Genomic DNA, 24039 nt, shown 5'->3' on the forward strand with positions numbered 1-24039 from the left:
TTATTTTACAATGCACGAGAAGTAGAATGATTTACAACAATGAGTAAAACTATACAATTTACGCAAACTCCTTAAATAAGAAAGATATATAGAAAAAGTACACATGTAGCAGTGAAAAGCATTAGAGAATATTTTACTGGGGCTGTTTCGCAGGCTATTGAAGGGAAAGCTATTTTTCTATTTTAATTTTCTCCCCAAAGAGGGGAGTGAGCCGATCCTGGAGGTACTGCAATACCAGGCCAACTCGTGGCAAGAGCGGTGCAAGCACCTAACATCTCACCTAGTTGCAAAAATCAGTTTAATATCGAAGTACCCACATGGGGTACGTATCAGATATTAAGCTGATAAGAACAGATACTACACTTTGATCTTAGCCAAAAGGCCGAGAAGCGATACTCAAATCTTTCCGAGTTTCCAAAGCCTACAAATCCTATTTCTTACTCAAACACGGTGTTTTAATTTTAACCAAAGCTACACAAATTTTGCAAATTTATATACAAAAAGCACACGAAACACGAGATCTTGATTTGCTTCAAATACCTGACAGCATGAAACGATTTCTGCATGACAAAACGGGTGTGAAAATAAAAAGCGGCTTGTGAAATACGGCAAGTCGCGAGAATACATTTTTAAACGTATAACATACGTATACGTATTTAATCTTAATCGAACGAAATAACATGATCATGTTGATTCATCCTAGGTCCGACGAACGCAGTTTTTAAAGCCTAGGAAATTTCATTAATCAGAAAATAAATTCAACGCTTTTTCACAATCAGCACGACTTTTCACTGTCTCGTTTAGTTAACACAAACATAAACAGTTCACCTGTTCTATTTTTTAAAGGAATTGACCGGTACAGCAATTTTTAAATAAATTTTAGAAGGAGGAAAAAACTTACCGGCCGACTGCAGTTTCCATCGTTTGCCCTCGTTCTGAGGCGACGTCGCTATTAACGATGATTGAAACAGTAGAAGGGGACGTAATTCTTTTCCCCGCGTTTTTTCCGTAACGCTAAAAATTTATAGAGTTTCTTTTTAGGAACGAGAATACATTAATACACTGACATGTGCTGTTATAAATACAAGCAAGCGACAACAAAAATATTACATTACAAGAAAAGAAAAGAACTTTTTAGAGAACAGACATAAAAAAAAAAGAAAATGCAACTTATTTTACATGCACGAGAAGTAGAATGATTTACAACAATGAGTAAAACTATACAATTTACGCAAACTCCTTAAATAAGAAAGATATATAGAAAAAGTACACATGTAGCAGTGAAAAGCATTAGAGAATATTTTACTGGGGCTGTTTCGCAGGCTATTGAAGGGAAAGCTATTTTTCTATTTTAATTTTCTCCCCAAAGAGGGGAGTGAGCCGATCCTGGAGGTACTGCAATACCAGGCCAACTCGTGGCAAGAGCGGTGCAAGCACCTAACATCTCACCTAGTTGCAAAAATCAGTTTAATATCGAAGTACCCACATGGGGTACGTATCAGATATTAAGCTGATAAGAACAGATACTACACTTTGATCTTAGCCAAAAGGCCGAGAAGCGATACTCAAATCTTTCCGAGTTTCCAAAGCCTACAAATCCTATTTCTTACTCAAACACGGTGTTTTAATTTTAACCAAAGCTACACAAATTTTGCAAATTTATATACAAAAAGCACACGAAACACGAGATCTTGATTTGCTTCAAATACCTGACAGCATGAAACGATTTCTGCATGACAAAACGGGTGTGAAAATAAAAAGCGGCTTGTGAAATACGGCAAGTCGCGAGAATACATGTTTAAACGTATAACATACGTATACGTATTTAATCTTAATCGAACGAAATAACATGATCATGTTGATTCATCCTAGGTCCGACGAACGCAGTTTTTAAAGCCTAGGAAATTTCATTAATCAGAAAATAAATTCAACGCTTTTTCACAATCAGCACGGACTTTTCACTGTCTCGTTTAGTTAACACAAACATAAACAGTTCACCTGTTCTATTTTTTAAAGGAATTGACCGGTACAGCAATTTTTAAATAAATTTTAGAAGGAGGAAAAAACTTACCGGCCGACTGCAGTTTCCATCGTTTGCCCTCGTTCTGAGGCGACGTCGCTATTAACGATGATTGAAACAGTAGAAGGGGACGTAATTCTTTTCCCCGCGTTTTTTCCGTAACGCTAAAAATTTATAGAGTTTCTTTTTAGGAACGAGAATACATTAATACACTGACATGTGCTGTTATAAATACAAGCAAGCGACAACAAAAATATTACATTACAAGAAAAGAAAAGAACTTTTTAGAGAACAGACATAAAAAAAAAAGAAAATGCAACTTATTTTACATGCACGAGAAGTAGAATGATTTACAACAATGAGTAAAACTATACAATTTACGCAAACTCCTTAAATAAGAAAGATATATAGAAAAAGTACACATGTAGCAGTGAAAAGCATTAGAGAATATTTTACTGGGGCTGTTTCGCAGGCTATTGAAGGGAAAGCTATTTTTCTATTTTAATTTTCTCCCCAAAGAGGGGAGTGAGCCGATCCTGGAGGTACTGCAATACCAGGCCAACTCGTGGCAAGAGCGGTGCAAGCACCTAACATCTCACCTAGTTGCAAAAATCAGTTTAATATCGAAGTACCCACATAGGGTACGTATCAGATATTAAGCTGATAAGAACAGATACTACACTTTGATCTTAGCCAAAAGGCCGAGAAGCGATACTCAAATCTTTCCGAGTTTCCAAAGCCTACAAATCCTATTTCTTACTCAAACACGGTGTTTTAATTTTAACCAAAGCTACACAAATTTGCAAATTTATATACAAAAAGCACACGAAACACGAGATCTTGATTTGCTTCAAATACCTGACAGCATGAAACGATTTCTGCATGACAAAACGGGTGTGAAAATAAAAAGCGGCTTGTGAAATACGGCAAGTCGCGAGAATACATTTTTAAACGTATAACATACGTATACGTATTTAATCTTAATCGAACGAAATAACATGATCATGTTGATTCATCCTAGGTCCGACGAACGCAGTTTTTAAAGCCTAGGAAATTTCATTAATCAGAAAATAAATTCAACGCTTTTTCACAATCAGCACGGACTTTTCACTGTCTCGTTTAGTTAACACAAACATAAACAGTTCACCTGTTCTATTTTTTAAAGGAATTGACCGGTACAGCAATTTTTAAATAAATTTTAGAAGGAGGAAAAAACTTACCGGCCGACTGCAGTTTCCATCGTTTGCCCTCGTTCTGAGGCGACGTCGCTATTAACGATGATTGAAACAGTAGAAGGGGACGTAATTCTTTTCCCCGCGTTTTTTCCGTAACGCTAAAAATTTATAGAGTTTCTTTTTAGGAACGAGAATACATTAATACACTGACATGTGCTGTTATAAATACAAGCAAGCGACAACAAAAATATTACATTACAAGAAAAGAAAAGAACTTTTTAGAGAACAGACATAAAAAAAAAAGAAAATGCAACTTATTTTACATGCACGAGAAGTAGAATGATTTACAACAATGAGTAAAACTATACAATTTACGCAAACTCCTTAAATAAGAAAGATATATAGAAAAAGTACACATGTAGCAGTGAAAAGCATTAGAGAATATTTTACTGGGGCTGTTTCGCAGGCTATTGAAGGGAAAGCTATTTTTCTATTTTAATTTTCTCCCCAAAGAGGGGAGTGAGCCGATCCTGGAGGTACTGCAATACCAGGCCAACTCGTGGCAAGAGCGGTGCAAGCACCTAACATCTCACCTAGTTGCAAAAATCAGTTTAATATCGAAGTACCCACATGGGGTACGTATCAGATATTAAGCTGATAAGAACAGATACTACACTTTGATCTTAGCCAAAAGGCCGAGAAGCGATACTCAAATCTTTCCGAGTTTCCAAAGCCTACAAATCCTATTTCTTACTCAAACACGGTGTTTTAATTTTAACCAAAGCTACACAAATTTTGCAAATTTATATACAAAAAGCACACGAAACACGAGATCTTGATTTGCTTCAAATACCTGACAGCATGAAACGATTTCTGCATGACAAAACGGGTGTGAAAATAAAAAGCGGCTTGTGAAATACGGCAAGTCGCGAGAATACATTTTTAAACGTATAACATACGTATACGTATTTAATCTTAATCGAACGAAATAACATGATCATGTTGATTCATCCTAGGTCCGACGAACGCAGTTTTTAAAGCCTAGGAAATTTCATTAATCAGAAAATAAATTCAACGCTTTTTCACAATCAGCACGGACTTTTCACTGTCTCGTTTAGTTAACACAAACATAAACAGTTCACCTGTTCTATTTTTTAAAGGAATTGACCGGTACAGCAATTTTTAAATAAATTTTAGAAGGAGGAAAAAACTTACCGGCCGACTGCAGTTTCCATCGTTTGCCCTCGTTCTGAGGCGACGTCGCTATTAACGATGATTGAAACAGTAGAAGGGGACGTAATTCTTTTCCCCGCGTTTTTTCCGTAACGCTAAAAATTTATAGAGTTTCTTTTTAGGAACGAGAATACATTAATACACTGACATGTGCTGTTATAAATACAAGCAAGCGACAACAAAAATATTACATTACAAGAAAAGAAAAGAACTTTTTAGAGAACAGACATAAAAAAAAAAGAAAATGCAACTTATTTTACATGCACGAGAAGTAGAATGATTTACAACAATGAGTAAAACTATACAATTTACGCAAACTCCTTAAATAAGAAAGATATATAGAAAAAGTACACATGTAGCAGTGAAAAGCATTAGAGAATATTTTACTGGGGCTGTTTCGCAGGCTATTGAAGGGAAAGCTATTTTTCTATTTTAATTTTCTCCCCAAAGAGGGGAGTGAGCCGATCCTGGAGGTACTGCAATACCAGGCCAACTCGTGGCAAGAGCGGTGCAAGCACCTAACATCTCACCTAGTTGCAAAAATCAGTTTAATATCGAAGTACCCACATGGGGTACGTATCAGATATTAAGCTGATAAGAACAGATACTACACTTTGATCTTAGCCAAAAGGCCGAGAAGCGATACTCAAATCTTTCCGAGTTTCCAAAGCCTACAAATCCTATTTCTTACTCAAACACGGTGTTTTAATTTTAACCAAAGCTACACAAATTTTGCAAATTTATATACAAAAAGCACACGAAACACGAGATCTTGATTTGCTTCAAATACCTGACAGCATGAAACGATTTCTGCATGACAAAACGGGTGTGAAAATAAAAAGCGGCTTGTGAAATACGGCAAGTCGCGAGAATACATGTTTAAACGTATAACATACGTATACGTATTTAATCTTAATCGAACGAAATAACATGATCATGTTGATTCATCCTAGGTCCGACGAACGCAGTTTTTAAAGCCTAGGAAATTTCATTAATCAGAAAATAAATTCAACGCTTTTTCACAATCAGCACGGACTTTTCACTGTCTCGTTTAGTTAACACAAACATAAACAGTTCACCTGTTCTATTTTTTAAAGGAATTGACCGGTACAGCAATTTTTAAATAAATTTTAGAAGGAGGAAAAAACTTACCGGCCGACTGCAGTTTCCATCGTTTGCCCTCGTTCTGAGGCGACGTCGCTATTAACGATGATTGAAACAGTAGAAGGGGACGTAATTCTTTTCCCCGCGTTTTTTCCGTAACGCTAAAAATTTATAGAGTTTCTTTTTAGGAACGAGAATACATTAATACACTGACATGTGCTGTTATAAATACAAGCAAGCGACAACAAAAATATTACATTACAAGAAAAGAAAAGAACTTTTTAGAGAACAGACATAAAAAAAAAAGAAAATGCAACTTATTTTACATGCACGAGAAGTAGAATGATTTACAACAATGAGTAAAACTATACAATTTACGCAAACTCCTTAAATAAGAAAGATATATAGAAAAAGTACACATGTAGCAGTGAAAAGCATTAGAGAATATTTTACTGGGGCTGTTTCGCAGGCTATTGAAGGGAAAGCTATTTTTCTATTTTAATTTTCTCCCCAAAGAGGGGAGTGAGCCGATCCTGGAGGTACTGCAATACCAGGCCAACTCGTGGCAAGAGCGGTGCAAGCACCTAACATCTCACCTAGTTGCAAAAATCAGTTTAATATCGAAGTACCCACATGGGGTACGTATCAGATATTAAGCTGATAAGAACAGATACTACACTTTGATCTTAGCCAAAAGGCCGAGAAGCGATACTCAAATCTTTCCGAGTTTCCAAAGCCTACAAATCCTATTTCTTACTCAAACACGGTGTTTTAATTTTAACCAAAGCTACACAAATTTTGCAAATTTATATACAAAAAGCACACGAAACACGAGATCTTGATTTGCTTCAAATACCTGACAGCATGAAACGATTTCTGCATGACAAAACGGGTGTGAAAATAAAAAGCGGCTTGTGAAATACGGCAAGTCGCGAGAATACATGTTTAAACGTATAACATACGTATACGTATTTAATCTTAATCGAACGAAATAACATGATCATGTTGATTCATCCTAGGTCCGACGAACGCAGTTTTTAAAGCCTAGGAAATTTCATTAATCAGAAAATAAATTCAACGCTTTTTCACAATCAGCACGGACTTTTCACTGTCTCGTTTAGTTAACACAAACATAAACAGTTCACCTGTTCTATTTTTTAAAGGAATTGACCGGTACAGCAATTTTTAAATAAATTTTAGAAGGAGGAAAAAACTTACCGGCCGACTGCAGTTTCCATCGTTTGCCCTCGTTCTGAGGCGACGTCGCTATTAACGATGATTGAAACAGTAGAAGGGGACGTAATTCTTTTCCCCGCGTTTTTTCCGTAACGCTAAAAATTTATAGAGTTTCTTTTTAGGAACGAGAATACATTAATACACTGACATGTGCTGTTATAAATACAAGCAAGCGACAACAAAAATATTACATTACAAGAAAAGAAAAGAACTTTTTAGAGAACAGACATAAAAAAAAAAGAAAATGCAACTTATTTTACATGCACGAGAAGTAGAATGATTTACAACAATGAGTAAAACTATACAATTTACGCAAACTCCTTAAATAAGAAAGATATATAGAAAAAGTACACATGTAGCAGTGAAAAGCATTAGAGAATATTTTACTGGGGCTGTTTCGCAGGCTATTGAAGGGAAAGCTATTTTTCTATTTTAATTTTCTCCCCAAAGAGGGGAGTGAGCCGATCCTGGAGGTACTGCAATACCAGGCCAACTCGTGGCAAGAGCGGTGCAAGCACCTAACATCTCACCTAGTTGCAAAAATCAGTTTAATATCGAAGTACCCACATGGGGTACGTATCAGATATTAAGCTGATAAGAACAGATACTTTTTTTTTATATTTCAAACATTTTATTAATAATAGATATCAAATACTATATTGAATACAATCAATAGTTAAAATCATATATCACAGATAATACGATTGTAACTCAATATTAAATACATCCGAAATTTACTGACAATCAAATACTTTTAGTTTTAAATGAAATTACCAAAAATAAATTTACATGAAATCTATTTTTAAACCCCTAAATAATTACTGAAAACCCCCCTTTTAAATTAAACAACAAAGTGTTTAAAATTTCTTTTACAATTCTATATATAAATTTCCTTTAAATAATTTACCTTTATAATTAAAACCAGTTTTTGTAAACTAGTATTATATTTAACTTTAACTATAAATAAATATCATCCGATAAATTTTACCTATAATGTTTACCTTTAACAGAATGAAAACACAAACTACATATCTATTTATAAGTGATTACATTTAACATCTAACATCAAAATCTATATCGTACACACACAACCCACTAAAGTCTATAATGCATTGTCATGTGTGCTACGATAAATACTTTTAACTTTTCATGTCATTTAAACAGAACACTTTTCTAAATTAAACGTGTACTATAAACTTTAAATTAAAACAAACACTATCTAAATTTGAACTTCTAAACTGCAATATTTTGACTAATCATAATAATCACTGTCAAATTTTACTGTCATTTTTGGCCAACGTTTCTTTATCAAATTACTATGCTTACTTTTATCTTTGTTATCTTCGCCTAAAATCTGAACAACTTCCGATTGAGGAAACACTTCAATTAATTCTCCATTCTCATCCACTCTACCTATTACCGTGAAGATTTTCCCTGTATCTTCATCCAACATCTTTCTAACTCGAATGTACTCTTTCTCCTTACTGTTCCCCACTTTTCTCTTTTTACCACTTTTCACAGTTTTTTCCGTGTCAATAACAAGAGTTTCGGGTTCAGGAGCAACATCACTCCACAACATAGAACCATTTGACTGTTCACTTGTAACTGTCACATCACTATTTTGTGTTTCAGGTATAGTCACTTCTTGCGAAGGCACCGGTGCCTTTTTAATGTACGGACAGTTTTTACGGATGTGTCCAACTTGCTTACACTTAAGACACATTGGAGGTCTTCCATATACGGTTAACAGACAGTCTTTACCTCCGATAACGGCACGATACGGAATACTTGATATATCCTGTTCGTTCATCTCTAAAGCCACTTTAATATTTCCATTTGCAAAAGTTACACCTTCTACATTTTCAGTTTCTCTATGACAGGTAAGTAGTTTCCCATACTGTTCAAAATAATCTTCAACAGCTAACACTTTAATCCAAATAGGTAACCATAAAACTTTTAACTGAACTGTTCTTTTGTCTGCACGACTCACATTAATCTTGGTATCTAGTGCTGAAAAATCAGAGTTAACAACTTTCTCTGAAATTTCTTCTGACGTAAACGTTGCATACCATGCACCACCAATATCACACTTGAAAACTGCTGTAATATCCTCAGGGGAGACAACTGTTTTCAGAATACGGATAATCCACGATCTCGGGTTGTCCGGAACACCATCTGTGAAGATAAACTTCGCACTGCATCTCAACAACTGTACATCAACTGATCCCATTTTGACTAAATAACTGTGAACGTTTAACTTTTAACTCGCTTTGGTCTTAGCAAAAAGGCCGAGAAGCGATACTCAAATCTCTCCGAGTTTCCAAAGCCTACAAATCCTATTTCTTACTCAAACACGGTGTTTTAATTTTAACCAAAGCTACACAACTTTTGCAAATTTATATACAAAAAGCACACGAAACACGAGATCTTGATTTGCTTCAAATACCTGACAGCATGAAACGATTTCTGCATGACAAAACGGGTGTGAAAATAAAAAGCGGCTTGTGAAATACGGCAAGTCGCGAGAATACATTTTTAAACGTATATCATACGTATACGTATTTAATCTTAATCGAACGAAATAACATGATCATGTTGATTCATCCTAGGTCCGACGAACGCAGTTTTTAAAGCCTAGGAAATTTCTAGGAAATTTCTTTAATCACAAAATAAATTCAACGCTTTTTCACAATCTGCACGGACTTTTCACTGTCTCGTTTAGTTAACACAAATATAAACAGTTCATCTGTTCTATTTTTTTTTAAGGAATTGACCGGTACAGCTATTTTTAAATAAATTTTAGAAGGAGGAAAAAACTTACCGGCCGACTGCAGTTTCCATCGTTTGCCCTCGTTCTGAGGCGACGTCGCTATTAACGATGATTGAAACAGTAGAAGGGGACGTAATTCTTTTCCCCGCGTTTTTCCGTAACGCTAAAAATTCATAGTTTCTTTTTAGGAACGAGAATACATTATTACACTGACATGTGCTGTTATAAATACAAGAAAGCGACAACAAAAATATTACATTACAAGGAAAGAAAATAACTTTTTAGAGAACAGACATAAAATAAAATGCAACTTATTTCACATGCACGAGAAGTAAAATTATTTACAACAATGAGTAAAACTATACAATTTACACAAACTCCTTAAAAAGAATACTAAGAAAGATATATAGAAAAAGTACACATGTAGCAGTGAAAAGCATTAGAGAATATTTTACTGGGGCTGTTTCGCAGGCTATTGAAGGGAAAGCTACTTTTCTATTTTAATTTATTTTCTCCCCAAATAGGGGAGTGAGCCGATCCTGGAGGTACTGCAATACCAGGCCAACTCGTGGCAAGAGCGGTGCAAGCACCTAACATCTCACCTAGTTGCAAAAATCAGTTTAATATCGAAGTACCCACATGGGGTACGTATCAGATATTAAGCTGATAAGAACAGATACTACACTTTGATCTTAGCCAAAAGGCCGAGAAGCGATACTCAAATCTCTCCGAGTTTCCAAAGCCTACAAATCCTATTTCTTACTCAAACACGGTGTTTTAATTTTAACCAAAGCTACACAACTTTTGCAAATTTATATACAAAAAGCACACGAAACACGAGATCTTGATTTGCTTCAAATACCTGACAGCATGAAACGATTTCTGCATGACAAAACGGGTGTGAAAATAAAAAGCGGCTTGTGAAATACGGCAAGTCGCGAGAATACATTTTTAAACGTATATCATACGTATACGTATTTAATCTTAATCGAACGAAATAACATGATCATGTTGATTCATCCTAGGTCCGACGAACGCAGTTTTTAAAGCCTAGGAAATTTCTAGGAAATTTCTTTAATCACAAAATAAATTCAACGCTTTTTCACAATCTGCACGGACTTTTCACTGTCTCGTTTAGTTAACACAAATATAAACAGTTCATCTGTTCTATTTTTTTTTAAGGAATTGACCGGTACAGCTATTTTTAAATAAATTTTAGAAGGAGGAAAAAACTTACCGGCCGACTGCAGTTTCCATCGTTTGCCCTCGTTCTGAGGCGACGTCGCTATTAACGATGATTGAAACAGTAGAAGGGGACGTAATTCTTTTCCCCGCGTTTTTCCGTAACGCTAAAAATTCATAGTTTCTTTTTAGGAACGAGAATACATTATTACACTGACATGTGCTGTTATAAATACAAGAAAGCGACAACAAAAATATTACATTACAAGGAAAGAAAATAACTTTTTAGAGAACAGACATAAAATAAAATGCAACTTATTTCACATGCACGAGAAGTAAAATTATTTACAACAATGAGTAAAACTATACAATTTACACAAACTCCTTAAAAAGAATACTAAGAAAGATATATAGAAAAAGTACACATGTAGCAGTGAAAAGCATTAGAGAATATTTTACTGGGGCTGTTTCGCAGGCTATTGAAGGGAAAGCTACTTTTCTATTTTAATTTATTTTCTCCCCAAATAGGGGAGTGAGCCGATCCTGGAGGTACTGCAATACCAGGCCAACTCGTGGCAAGAGCGGTGCAAGCACCTAACATCTCACCTAGTTGCAAAAATCAGTTTAATATCGAAGTACCCACATGGGGTACGTATCAGATATTAAGCTGATAAGAACAGATACTACACTTTGATCTTAGCCAAAAGGCCGAGAAGCGATACTCAAATCTCTCCGAGTTTCCAAAGCCTACAAATCCTATTTCTTACTCAAACACGGTGTTTTAATTTTAACCAAAGCTACACAACTTTTGCAAATTTATATACAAAAAGCACACGAAACACGAGATCTTGATTTGCTTCAAATACCTGACAGCATGAAACGATTTCTGCATGACAAAACGGGTGTGAAAATAAAAAGCGGCTTGTGAAATACGGCAAGTCGCGAGAATACATTTTTAAACGTATATCATACGTATACGTATTTAATCTTAATCGAACGAAATAACATGATCATGTTGATTCATCCTAGGTCCGACGAACGCAGTTTTTAAAGCCTAGGAAATTTCTAGGAAATTTCTTTAATCACAAAATAAATTCAACGCTTTTTCACAATCTGCACGGACTTTTCACTGTCTCGTTTAGTTAACACAAATATAAACAGTTCATCTGTTCTATTTTTTTTTAAGGAATTGACCGGTACAGCTATTTTTAAATAAATTTTAGAAGGAGGAAAAAACTTACCGGCCGACTGCAGTTTCCATCGTTTGCCCTCGTTCTGAGGCGACGTCGCTATTAACGATGATTGAAACAGTAGAAGGGGACGTAATTCTTTTCCCCGCGTTTTTCCGTAACGCTAAAAATTCATAGTTTCTTTTTAGGAACGAGAATACATTATTACACTGACATGTGCTGTTATAAATACAAGAAAGCGACAACAAAAATATTACATTACAAGGAAAGAAAATAACTTTTTAGAGAACAGACATAAAATAAAATGCAACTTATTTCACATGCACGAGAAGTAAAATTATTTACAACAATGAGTAAAACTATACAATTTACACAAACTCCTTAAAAAGAATACTAAGAAAGATATATAGAAAAAGTACACATGTAGCAGTGAAAAGCATTAGAGAATATTTTACTGGGGCTGTTTCGCAGGCTATTGAAGGGAAAGCTACTTTTCTATTTTAATTTATTTTCTCCCCAAATAGGGGAGTGAGCCGATCCTGGAGGTACTGCAATACCAGGCCAACTCGTGGCAAGAGCGGTGCAAGCACCTAACATCTCACCTAGTTGCAAAAATCAGTTTAATATCGAAGTACCCACATGGGGTACGTATCAGATATTAAGCTGATAAGAACAGATACTACACTTTGATCTTAGCCAAAAGGCCGAGAAGCGATACTCAAATCTCTCCGAGTTTCCAAAGCCTACAAATCCTATTTCTTACTCAAACACGGTGTTTTAATTTTAACCAAAGCTACACAACTTTTGCAAATTTATATACAAAAAGCACACGAAACACGAGATCTTGATTTGCTTCAAATACCTGACAGCATGAAACGATTTCTGCATGACAAAACGGGTGTGAAAATAAAAAGCGGCTTGTGAAATACGGCAAGTCGCGAGAATACATTTTTAAACGTATATCATACGTATACGTATTTAATCTTAATCGAACGAAATAACATGATCATGTTGATTCATCCTAGGTCCGACGAACGCAGTTTTTAAAGCCTAGGAAATTTCTAGGAAATTTCTTTAATCACAAAATAAATTCAACGCTTTTTCACAATCTGCACGGACTTTTCACTGTCTCGTTTAGTTAACACAAATATAAACAGTTCATCTGTTCTATTTTTTTTTAAGGAATTGACCGGTACAGCTATTTTTAAATAAATTTTAGAAGGAGGAAAAAACTTACCGGCCGACTGCAGTTTCCATCGTTTGCCCTCGTTCTGAGGCGACGTCGCTATTAACGATGATTGAAACAGTAGAAGGGGACGTAATTCTTTTCCCCGCGTTTTTCCGTAACGCTAAAAATTCATAGTTTCTTTTTAGGAACGAGAATACATTATTACACTGACATGTGCTGTTATAAATACAAGAAAGCGACAACAAAAATATTACATTACAAGGAAAGAAAATAACTTTTTAGAGAACAGACATAAAATAAAATGCAACTTATTTCACATGCACGAGAAGTAAAATTATTTACAACAATGAGTAAAACTATACAATTTACACAAACTCCTTAAAAAGAATACTAAGAAAGATATATAGAAAAAGTACACATGTAGCAGTGAAAAGCATTAGAGAATATTTTACTGGGGCTGTTTCGCAGGCTATTGAAGGGAAAGCTACTTTTCTATTTTAATTTATTTTCTCCCCAAATAGGGGAGTGAGCCGATCCTGGAGGTACTGCAATACCAGGCCAACTCGTGGCAAGAGCGGTGCAAGCACCTAACATCTCACCTAGTTGCAAAAATCAGTTTAATATCGAAGTACCCACATGGGGTACGTATCAGATATTAAGCTGATAAGAACAGATACTACACTTTGATCTTAGCCAAAAGGCCGAGAAGCGATACTCAAATCTCTCCGAGTTTCCAAAGCCTACAAATCCTATTTCTTACTCAAACACGGTGTTTTAATTTTAACCAAAGCTACACAACTTTTGCAAATTTATATACAAAAAGCACACGAAACACGAGATCTTGATTTGCTTCAAATACCTGACAGCATGAAACGATTTCTGCATGACAAAACGGGTGTGAAAATAAAAAGCGGCTTGTGAAATACGGCAAGTCGCGAGAATACATTTTTAAACGTATATCATACGTATACGTATTTAATCTTAATCGAACGAAATAACATGATCATGTTGATTCATCCTAGGTCCGACGAACGCAGTTTTTAAAGCCTAGGAAATTTCTAGGAAATTTCTTTAATCACAAAATAAATTCAACGCTTTTTCACAATCTGCACGGACTTTTCACTGTCTCGTTTAGTTAACACAAATATAAACAGTTCATCTGTTCTATTTTTTTTTAAGGAATTGACCGGTACAGCTATTTTTAAATAAATTTTAGAAGGAGGAAAAAACTTACCGGCCGACTGCAGTTTCCATCGTTTGCCCTCGTTCTGAGGCGACGTCGCTATTAACGATGATTGAAACAGTAGAAGGGGACGTAATTCTTTTCCCCGCGTTTTTCCGTAACGCTAAAAATTCATAGTTTCTTTTTAGGAACGAGAATACATTATTACACTGACATGTGCTGTTATAAATACAAGAAAGCGACAACAAAAATATTACATTACAAGGAAAGAAAATAACTTTTTAGAGAACAGACATAAAATAAAATGCAACTTATTTCACATGCACGAGAAGTAAAATTATTTACAACAATGAGTAAAACTATACAATTTACACAAACTCCTTAAAAAGAATACTAAGAAAGATATATAGAAAAAGTACACATGTAGCAGTGAAAAGCATTAGAGAATATTTTACTGGGGCTGTTTCGCAGGCTATTGAAGGGAAAGCTACTTTTCTATTTTAATTTATTTTCTCCCCAAATAGGGGAGTGAGCCGATCCTGGAGGTACTGCAATACCAGGCCAACTCGTGGCAAGAGCGGTGCAAGCACCTAACATCTCACCTAGTTGCAAAAATCAGTTTAATATCGAAGTACCCACATGGGGTACGTATCAGATATTAAGCTGATAAGAACAGATACTACACTTTGATCTTAGCCAAAAGGCCGAGAAGCGATACTCAAATCTCTCCGAGTTTCCAAAGCCTACAAATCCTATTTCTTACTCAAACACGGTGTTTTAATTTTAACCAAAGCTACACAACTTTTGCAAATTTATATACAAAAAGCACACGAAACACGAGATCTTGATTTGCTTCAAATACCTGACAGCATGAAACGATTTCTGCATGACAAAACGGGTGTGAAAATAAAAAGCGGCTTGTGAAATACGGCAAGTCGCGAGAATACATTTTTAAACGTATATCATACGTATACGTATTTAATCTTAATCGAACGAAATAACATGATCATGTTGATTCATCCTAGGTCCGACGAACGCAGTTTTTAAAGCCTAGGAAATTTCTAGGAAATTTCTTTAATCACAAAATAAATTCAACGCTTTTTCACAATCTGCACGGACTTTTCACTGTCTCGTTTAGTTAACACAAATATAAACAGTTCATCTGTTCTATTTTTTTTAAGGAATTGACCGGTACAGCTATTTTTAAATAAATTTTAGAAGGAGGAAAAAACTTACCGGCCGACTGCAGTTTCCATCGTTTGCCCTCGTTCTGAGGCGACGTCGCTATTAACGATGATTGAAACAGTAGAAGGGGACGTAATTCTTTTCCCCGCGTTTTTCCGTAACGCTAAAAATTCATAGTTTCTTTTTAGGAACGAGAATACATTATTACACTGACATGTGCTGTTATAAATACAAGAAAGCGACAACAAAAATATTACATTACAAGGAAAGAAAATAACTTTTTAGAGAACAGACATAAAATAAAATGCAACTTATTTCACATGCACGAGAAGTAAAATTATTTACAACAATGAGTAAAACTATACAATTTACACAAACTCCTTAAAAAGAATACTAAGAAAGATATATAGAAAAAGTACACATGTAGCAGTGAAAAGCATTAGAGAATATTTTACTGGGGCTGTTTCGCAGGCTATTGAAGGGAAAGCTACTTTTCTATTTTAATTTATTTTCTCCCCAAATAGGGGAGTGAGCCGATCCTGGAGGTACTGCAATACCAGGCCAACTCGTGGCAAGAGCGGTGCAAGCACCTAACATCTCACCTAGTTGCAAAAATCAGTTTAATATCGAAGTACCCACATGGGGTACGTATCAGATATTAAGCTGATAAGAACAGATACTACACTTTGATCTTAGCCAAAAGGCCGAGAAGCGATACTCAAATCTCTCCGAGTTTCCAAAGCCTACAAATCCTATTTCTTACTCAAACACGGTGTTTTAATTTTAACCAAAGCTACACAACTTTTGCAAATTTATATACAAAAAGCACACGAAACACGAGATCTTGATTTGCTTCAAATACCTGACAGCATGAAACGATTTCTGCATGACAAAACGGGTGTGAAAATAAAAAGCGGCTTGTGAAATACGGCAAGTCGCGAGAATACATTTTTAAACGTATATCATACGTATACGTATTTAATCTTAATCGAACGAAATAACATGATCATGTTGATTCATCCTAGGTCCGACGAACGCAGTTTTTAAAGCCTAGGAAATTTCTAGGAAATTTCTTTAATCACAAAATAAATTCAACGCTTTTTCACAATCTGCACGGACTTTTCACTGTCTCGTTTAGTTAACACAAATATAAACAGTTCATCTGTTCTATTTTTTTTTAAGGAATTGACCGGTACAGCTATTTTTAAATAAATTTTAGAAGGAGGAAAAAACTTACCGGCCGACTGCAGTTTCCATCGTTTGCCCTCGTTCTGAGGCGACGTCGCTATTAACGATGATTGAAACAGTAGAAGGGGACGTAATTCTTTTCCCCGCGTTTTTCCGTAACGCTAAAAATTCATAGTTTCTTTTTAGGAACGAGAATACATTATTACACTGACATGTGCTGTTATAAATACAAGAAAGCGACAACAAAAATATTACATTACAAGGAAAGAAAATAACTTTTTAGAGAACAGACATAAAATAAAATGCAACTTATTTCACATGCACGAGAAGTAAAATTATTTACAACAATGAGTAAAACTATACAATTTACACAAACTCCTTAAAAAGAATACTAAGAAAGATATATAGAAAAAGTACACATGTAGCAGTGAAAAGCATTAGAGAATATTTTACTGGGGCTGTTTCGCAGGCTATTGAAGGGAAAGCTACTTTTCTATTTTAATTTATTTTCTCCCCAAATAGGGGAGTGAGCCGATCCTGGAGGTACTGCAATACCAGGCCAACTCGTGGCAAGAGCGGTGCAAGCACCTAACATCTCACCTAGTTGCAAAAATCAGTTTAATATCGAAGTACCCACATGGGGTACGTATCAGATATTAAGCTGATAAGAACAGATACTACACTTTGATCTTAGCCAAAAGGCCGAGAAGCGATACTCAAATCTCTCCGAGTTTCCAAAGCCTACAAATCCTATTTCTTACTCAAACACGGTGTTTTAATTTTAACCAAAGCTACACAACTTTTGCAAATTTATATACAAAAAGCACACGAAACACGAGATCTTGATTTGCTTCAAATACCTGACAGCATGAAACGATTTCTGCATGACAAAACGGGTGTGAAAATAAAAAGCGGCTTGTGAAATACGGCAAGTCGCGAGAATACATTTTTAAACGTATATCATACGTATACGTATTTAATCTTAATCGAACGAAATAACATGATCATGTTGATTCATCCTAGGTCCGACGAACGCAGTTTTTAAAGCCTAGGAAATTTCTAGGAAATTTCTTTAATCACAAAATAAATTCAACGCTTTTTCACAATCTGCACGGACTTTTCACTGTCTCGTTTAGTTAACACAAATATAAACAGTTCATCTGTTCTATTTTTTTTTAAGGAATTGACCGGTACAGCTATTTTTAAATAAATTTTAGAAGGAGGAAAAAACTTACCGGCCGACTGCAGTTTCCATCGTTTGCCCTCGTTCTGAGGCGACGTCGCTATTAACGATGATTGAAACAGTAGAAGGGGACGTAATTCTTTTCCCCGCGTTTTTCCGTAACGCTAAAAATTCATAGTTTCTTTTTAGGAACGAGAATACATTATTACACTGACATGTGCTGTTATAAATACAAGAAAGCGACAACAAAAATATTACATTACAAGGAAAGAAAATAACTTTTTAGAGAACAGACATAAAATAAAATGCAACTTATTTCACATGCACGAGAAGTAAAATTATTTACAACAATGAGTAAAACTATACAATTTACACAAACTCCTTAAAAAGAATACTAAGAAAGATATATAGAAAAAGTACACATGTAGCAGTGAAAAGCATTAGAGAATATTTTACTGGGGCTGTTTCGCAGGCTATTGAAGGGAAAGCTACTTTTCTATTTTAATTTATTTTCTCCCCAAATAGGGGAGTGAGCCGATCCTGGAGGTACTGCAATACCAGGCCAACTCGTGGCAAGAGCGGTGCAAGCACCTAACATCTCACCTAGTTGCAAAAATCAGTTTAATATCGAAGTACCCACATGGGGTACGTATCAGATATTAAGCTGATAAGAACAGATACTACACTTTGATCTTAGCCAAAAGGCCGAGAAGCGATACTCAAATCTCTCCGAGTTTCCAAAGCCTACAAATCCTATTTCTTACTCAAACACGGTGTTTTAATTTTAACCAAAGCTACACAACTTTTGCAAATTTATATACAAAAAGCACACGAAACACGAGATCTTGATTTGCTTCAAATACCTGACAGCATGAAACGATTTCTGCATGACAAAACGGGTGTGAAAATAAAAAGCGGCTTGTGAAATACGGCAAGTCGCGAGAATACATTTTTAAACGTATATCATACGTATACGTATTTAATCTTAATCGAACGAAATAACATGATCATGTTGATTCATCCTAGGTCCGACGAACGCAGTTTTTAAAGCCTAGGAAATTTCTAGGAAATTTCTTTAATCACAAAATAAATTCAACGCTTTTTCACAATCTGCACGGACTTTTCACTGTCTCGTTTAGTTAACACAAATATAAACAGTTCATCTGTTCTATTTTTTTTTAAGGAATTGACCGGTACAGCTATTTTTAAATAAATTTTAGAAGGAGGAAAAAACTTACCGGCCGACTGCAGTTTCCATCGTTTGCCCTCGTTCTGAGGCGACGTCGCTATTAACGATGATTGAAACAGTAGAAGGGGACGTAATTCTTTTCCCCGCGTTTTTCCGTAACGCTAAAAATTCATAGTTTCTTTTTAGGAACGAGAATACATTATTACACTGACATGTGCTGTTATAAATACAAGAAAGCGACAACAAAAATATTACATTACAAGGAAAGAAAATAACTTTTTAGAGAACAGACATAAAATAAAATGCAACTTATTTCACATGCACGAGAAGTAAAATTATTTACAACAATGAGTAAAACTATACAATTTACACAAACTCCTTAAAAAGAATACTAAGAAAGATATATAGAAAAAGTACACATGTAGCAGTGAAAAGCATTAGAGAATATTTTACTGGGGCTGTTTCGCAGGCTATTGAAGGGAAAGCTACTTTTCTATTTTAATTTATTTTCTCCCCAAATAGGGGAGTGAGCCGATCCTGGAGGTACTGCAATACCAGGCCAACTCGTGGCAAGAGCGGTGCAAGCACCTAACATCTCACCTAGTTGCAAAAATCAGTTTAATATCGAAGTACCCACATGGGGTACGTATCAGATATTAAGCTGATAAGAACAGATACTACACTTTGATCTTAGCCAAAAGGCCGAGAAGCGATACTCAAATCTCTCCGAGTTTCCAAAGCCTACAAATCCTATTTCTTACTCAAACACGGTGTTTTAATTTTAACCAAAGCTACACAACTTTTGCAAATTTATATACAAAAAGCACACGAAACACGAGATCTTGATTTGCTTCAAATACCTGACAGCATGAAACGATTTCTGCATGACAAAACGGGTGTGAAAATAAAAAGCGGCTTGTGAAATACGGCAAGTCGCGAGAATACATTTTTAAACGTATATCATACGTATACGTATTTAATCTTAATCGAACGAAATAACATGATCATGTTGATTCATCCTAGGTCCGACGAACGCAGTTTTTAAAGCCTAGGAAATTTCTAGGAAATTTCTTTAATCACAAAATAAATTCAACGCTTTTTCACAATCTGCACGGACTTTTCACTGTCTCGTTTAGTTAACACAAATATAAACAGTTCATCTGTTCTATTTTTTTTTAAGGAATTGACCGGTACAGCTATTTTTAAATAAATTTTAGAAGGAGGAAAAAACTTACCGGCCGACTGCAGTTTCCATCGTTTGCCCTCGTTCTGAGGCGACGTCGCTATTAACGATGATTGAAACAGTAGAAGGGGACGTAATTCTTTTCCCCGCGTTTTTCCGTAACGCTAAAAATTCATAGTTTCTTTTTAGGAACGAGAATACATTATTACACTGACATGTGCTGTTATAAATACAAGAAAGCGACAACAAAAATATTACATTACAAGGAAAGAAAATAACTTTTTAGAGAACAGACATAAAATAAAATGCAACTTATTTCACATGCACGAGAAGTAAAATTATTTACAACAATGAGTAAAACTATACAATTTACACAAACTCCTTAAAAAGAATACTAAGAAAGATATATAGAAAAAGTACACATGTAGCAGTGAAAAGCATTAGAGAATATTTTACTGGGGCTGTTTCGCAGGCTATTGAAGGGAAAGCTACTTTTCTATTTTAATTTATTTTCTCCCCAAATAGGGGAGTGAGCCGATCCTGGAGGTACTGCAATACCAGGCCAACTCGTGGCAAGAGCGGTGCAAGCACCTAACATCTCACCTAGTTGCAAAAATCAGTTTAATATCGAAGTACCCACATGGGGTACGTATCAGATATTAAGCTGATAAGAACAGATACTACACTTTGATCTTAGCCAAAAGGCCGAGAAGCGATACTCAAATCTCTCCGAGTTTCCAAAGCCTACAAATCCTATTTCTTACTCAAACACGGTGTTTTAATTTTAACCAAAGCTACACAACTTTTGCAAATTTATATACAAAAAGCACACGAAACACGAGATCTTGATTTGCTTCAAATACCTGACAGCATGAAACGATTTCTGCATGACAAAACGGGTGTGAAAATAAAAAGCGGCTTGTGAAATACGGCAAGTCGCGAGAATACATTTTTAAACGTATATCATACGTATACGTATTTAATCTTAATCGAACGAAATAACATGATCATGTTGATTCATCCTAGGTCCGACGAACGCAGTTTTTAAAGCCTAGGAAATTTCTAGGAAATTTCTTTAATCACAAAATAAATTCAACGCTTTTTCACAATCTGCACGGACTTTTCACTGTCTCGTTTAGTTAACACAAATATAAACAGTTCATCTGTTCTATTTTTTTTTAAGGAATTGACCGGTACAGCTATTTTTAAATAAATTTTAGAAGGAGGAAAAAACTTACCGGCCGACTGCAGTTTCCATCGTTTGCCCTCGTTCTGAGGCGACGTCGCTATTAACGATGATTGAAACAGTAGAAGGGGACGTAATTCTTTTCCCCGCGTTTTTCCGTAACGCTAAAAATTCATAGTTTCTTTTTAGGAACGAGAATACATTATTACACTGACATGTGCTGTTATAAATACAAGAAAGCGACAACAAAAATATTACATTACAAGGAAAGAAAATAACTTTTTAGAGAACAGACATAAAATAAAATGCAACTTATTTCACATGCACGAGAAGTAAAATTATTTACAACAATGAGTAAAACTATACAATTTACACAAACTCCTTAAAAAGAATACTAAGAAAGATATATAGAAAAAGTACACATGTAGCAGTGAAAAGCATTAGAGAATATTTTACTGGGGCTGTTTCGCAGGCTATTGAAGGGAAAGCTACTTTTCTATTTTAATTTATTTTCTCCCCAAATAGGGGAGTGAGCCGATCCTGGAGGTACTGCAATACCAGGCCAACTCGTGGCAAGAGCGGTGCAAGCACCTAACATCTCACCTAGTTGCAAAAATCAGTTTAATATCGAAGTACCCACATGGGGTACGTATCAGATATTAAGCTGATAAGAACAGATACTACACTTTGATCTTAGCCAAAAGGCCGAGAAGCGATACTCAAATCTCTCCGAGTTTCCAAAGCCTACAAATCCTATTTCTTACTCAAACACGGTGTTTTAATTTTAACCAAAGCTACACAACTTTTGCAAATTTATATACAAAAAGCACACGAAACACGAGATCTTGATTTGCTTCAAATACCTGACAGCATGAAACGATTTCTGCATGACAAAACGGGTGTGAAAATAAAAAGCGGCTTGTGAAATACGGCAAGTCGCGAGAATACATTTTTAAACGTATATCATACGTATACGTATTTAATCTTAATCGAACGAAATAACATGATCATGTTGATTCATCCTAGGTCCGACGAACGCAGTTTTTAAAGCCTAGGAAATTTCTAGGAAATTTCTTTAATCACAAAATAAATTCAACGCTTTTTCACAATCTGCACGGACTTTTCACTGTCTCGTTTAGTTAACACAAATATAAACAGTTCATCTGTTCTATTTTTTTTTAAGGAATTGACCGGTACAGCTATTTTTAAATAAATTTTAGAAGGAGGAAAAAACTTACCGGCCGACTGCAGTTTCCATCGTTTGCCCTCGTTCTGAGGCGACGTCGCTATTAACGATGATTGAAACAGTAGAAGGGGACGTAATTCTTTTCCCCGCGTTTTTCCGTAACGCTAAAAATTCATAGTTTCTTTTTAGGAACGAGAATACATTATTACACTGACATGTGCTGTTATAAATACAAGAAAGCGACAACAAAAATATTACATTACAAGGAAAGAAAATAACTTTTTAGAGAACAGACATAAAATAAAATGCAACTTATTTCACATGCACGAGAAGTAAAATTATTTACAACAATGAGTAAAACTATACAATTTACACAAACTCCTTAAAAAGAATACTAAGAAAGATATATAGAAAAAGTACACATGTAGCAGTGAAAAGCATTAGAGAATATTTTACTGGGGCTGTTTCGCAGGCTATTGAAGGGAAAGCTACTTTTCTATTTTAATTTATTTTCTCCCCAAATAGGGGAGTGAGCCGATCCTGGAGGTACTGCAATACCAGGCCAACTCGTGGCAAGAGCGGTGCAAGCACCTAACATCTCACCTAGTTGCAAAAATCAGTTTAATATCGAAGTACCCACATGGGGTACGTATCAGATATTAAGCTGATAAGAACAGATACTACACTTTGATCTTAGCCAAAAGGCCGAGAAGCGATACTCAAATCTCTCCGAGTTTCCAAAGCCTACAAATCCTATTTCTTACTCAAACACGGTGTTTTAATTTTAACCAAAGCTACACAACTTTTGCAAATTTATATACAAAAAGCACACGAAACACGAGATCTTGATTTGCTTCAAATACCTGACAGCATGAAACGATTTCTGCATGACAAAACGGGTGTGAAAATAAAAAGCGGCTTGTGAAATACGGCAAGTCGCGAGAATACATTTTTAAACGTATATCATACGTATACGTATTTAATCTTAATCGAACGAAATAACATGATCATGTTGATTCATCCTAGGTCCGACGAACGCAGTTTTTAAAGCCTAGGAAATTTCTAGGAAATTTCTTTAATCACAAAATAAATTCAACGCTTTTTCACAATCTGCACGGACTTTTCACTGTCTCGTTTAGTTACACAAATATAAACAGTTCATCTGTTCTATTTTTTTTTAAGGAATTGACCGGTACAGCTATTTTTAAATAAATTTTAGAAGGAGGAAAAAACTTACCGGCCGACTGCAGTTTCCATCGTTTGCCCTCGTTCTGAGGCGACGTCGCTATTAACGATGATTGAAACAGTAGAAGGGGACGTAATTCTTTTCCCCGCGTTTTTCCGTAACGCTAAAAATTCATAGTTTCTTTTTAGGAACGAGAATACATTATTACACTGACATGTGCTGTTATAAATACAAGAAAGCGACAACAAAAATATTACATTACAAGGAAAGA

The 24039-nt window shown here is 35.4% G+C and overlaps 19 non-coding genes across 19 annotated transcripts; all 19 read right to left on the reverse strand.

Moving 5' to 3' along the window:
- Positions 1-201: 201 nt before the first annotated feature.
- LOC139505138 (U2 spliceosomal RNA) lies at positions 202-394 on the reverse strand. Its single transcript, XR_011659567.1, has one exon. It is a non-coding gene; the product is annotated as a U2 spliceosomal RNA (small nuclear RNA).
- A 976-nt stretch (positions 395-1370) lies between these two features.
- LOC139505143 (U2 spliceosomal RNA) lies at positions 1371-1563 on the reverse strand. The gene has a single exon (XR_011659572.1). It is a non-coding gene; the product is annotated as a U2 spliceosomal RNA (small nuclear RNA).
- A 977-nt stretch (positions 1564-2540) lies between these two features.
- Positions 2541-2733, reverse strand: LOC139505127 (U2 spliceosomal RNA). The gene has a single exon (XR_011659556.1). It is a non-coding gene; the product is annotated as a U2 spliceosomal RNA (small nuclear RNA).
- Positions 2734-3709: 976 nt separating this feature from the next.
- Positions 3710-3902, reverse strand: LOC139505145 (U2 spliceosomal RNA). The gene has a single exon (XR_011659573.1). It is a non-coding gene; the product is annotated as a U2 spliceosomal RNA (small nuclear RNA).
- Positions 3903-4879: 977 nt separating this feature from the next.
- LOC139505146 (U2 spliceosomal RNA) lies at positions 4880-5072 on the reverse strand. The gene has a single exon (XR_011659574.1). It is a non-coding gene; the product is annotated as a U2 spliceosomal RNA (small nuclear RNA).
- A 977-nt stretch (positions 5073-6049) lies between these two features.
- LOC139505128 (U2 spliceosomal RNA) lies at positions 6050-6242 on the reverse strand. Its single transcript, XR_011659557.1, has one exon. It is a non-coding gene; the product is annotated as a U2 spliceosomal RNA (small nuclear RNA).
- A 977-nt stretch (positions 6243-7219) lies between these two features.
- On the reverse strand, positions 7220-7414 carry LOC139505142 (U2 spliceosomal RNA). Its single transcript, XR_011659571.1, has one exon. It is a non-coding gene; the product is annotated as a U2 spliceosomal RNA (small nuclear RNA).
- A 2647-nt stretch (positions 7415-10061) lies between these two features.
- LOC139505129 (U2 spliceosomal RNA) lies at positions 10062-10254 on the reverse strand. Its single transcript, XR_011659558.1, has one exon. It is a non-coding gene; the product is annotated as a U2 spliceosomal RNA (small nuclear RNA).
- A 993-nt stretch (positions 10255-11247) lies between these two features.
- LOC139505130 (U2 spliceosomal RNA) lies at positions 11248-11440 on the reverse strand. The gene has a single exon (XR_011659559.1). It is a non-coding gene; the product is annotated as a U2 spliceosomal RNA (small nuclear RNA).
- A 993-nt stretch (positions 11441-12433) lies between these two features.
- Positions 12434-12626, reverse strand: LOC139505131 (U2 spliceosomal RNA). The gene has a single exon (XR_011659560.1). It is a non-coding gene; the product is annotated as a U2 spliceosomal RNA (small nuclear RNA).
- Positions 12627-13619: 993 nt separating this feature from the next.
- On the reverse strand, positions 13620-13812 carry LOC139505132 (U2 spliceosomal RNA). The gene has a single exon (XR_011659561.1). It is a non-coding gene; the product is annotated as a U2 spliceosomal RNA (small nuclear RNA).
- A 993-nt stretch (positions 13813-14805) lies between these two features.
- Positions 14806-14998, reverse strand: LOC139505133 (U2 spliceosomal RNA). The gene has a single exon (XR_011659562.1). It is a non-coding gene; the product is annotated as a U2 spliceosomal RNA (small nuclear RNA).
- A 992-nt stretch (positions 14999-15990) lies between these two features.
- LOC139505134 (U2 spliceosomal RNA) lies at positions 15991-16183 on the reverse strand. Its single transcript, XR_011659563.1, has one exon. It is a non-coding gene; the product is annotated as a U2 spliceosomal RNA (small nuclear RNA).
- A 993-nt stretch (positions 16184-17176) lies between these two features.
- Positions 17177-17369, reverse strand: LOC139505135 (U2 spliceosomal RNA). The gene has a single exon (XR_011659564.1). It is a non-coding gene; the product is annotated as a U2 spliceosomal RNA (small nuclear RNA).
- Positions 17370-18362: 993 nt separating this feature from the next.
- Positions 18363-18555, reverse strand: LOC139505136 (U2 spliceosomal RNA). Its single transcript, XR_011659565.1, has one exon. It is a non-coding gene; the product is annotated as a U2 spliceosomal RNA (small nuclear RNA).
- Positions 18556-19548: 993 nt separating this feature from the next.
- Positions 19549-19741, reverse strand: LOC139505137 (U2 spliceosomal RNA). Its single transcript, XR_011659566.1, has one exon. It is a non-coding gene; the product is annotated as a U2 spliceosomal RNA (small nuclear RNA).
- Positions 19742-20734: 993 nt separating this feature from the next.
- Positions 20735-20927, reverse strand: LOC139505139 (U2 spliceosomal RNA). The gene has a single exon (XR_011659568.1). It is a non-coding gene; the product is annotated as a U2 spliceosomal RNA (small nuclear RNA).
- A 993-nt stretch (positions 20928-21920) lies between these two features.
- Positions 21921-22113, reverse strand: LOC139505140 (U2 spliceosomal RNA). Its single transcript, XR_011659569.1, has one exon. It is a non-coding gene; the product is annotated as a U2 spliceosomal RNA (small nuclear RNA).
- Positions 22114-23106: 993 nt separating this feature from the next.
- LOC139505141 (U2 spliceosomal RNA) lies at positions 23107-23299 on the reverse strand. The gene has a single exon (XR_011659570.1). It is a non-coding gene; the product is annotated as a U2 spliceosomal RNA (small nuclear RNA).
- Between the last annotated feature and the right edge of the window lie 740 nt (positions 23300-24039).

This window comes from Mytilus edulis, unplaced genomic scaffold (genome assembly GCF_963676685.1).
Source record: "Mytilus edulis unplaced genomic scaffold, xbMytEdul2.2 SCAFFOLD_1453, whole genome shotgun sequence".
NCBI classification, from domain to species: domain Eukaryota; kingdom Metazoa; phylum Mollusca; class Bivalvia; order Mytilida; family Mytilidae; genus Mytilus; species Mytilus edulis.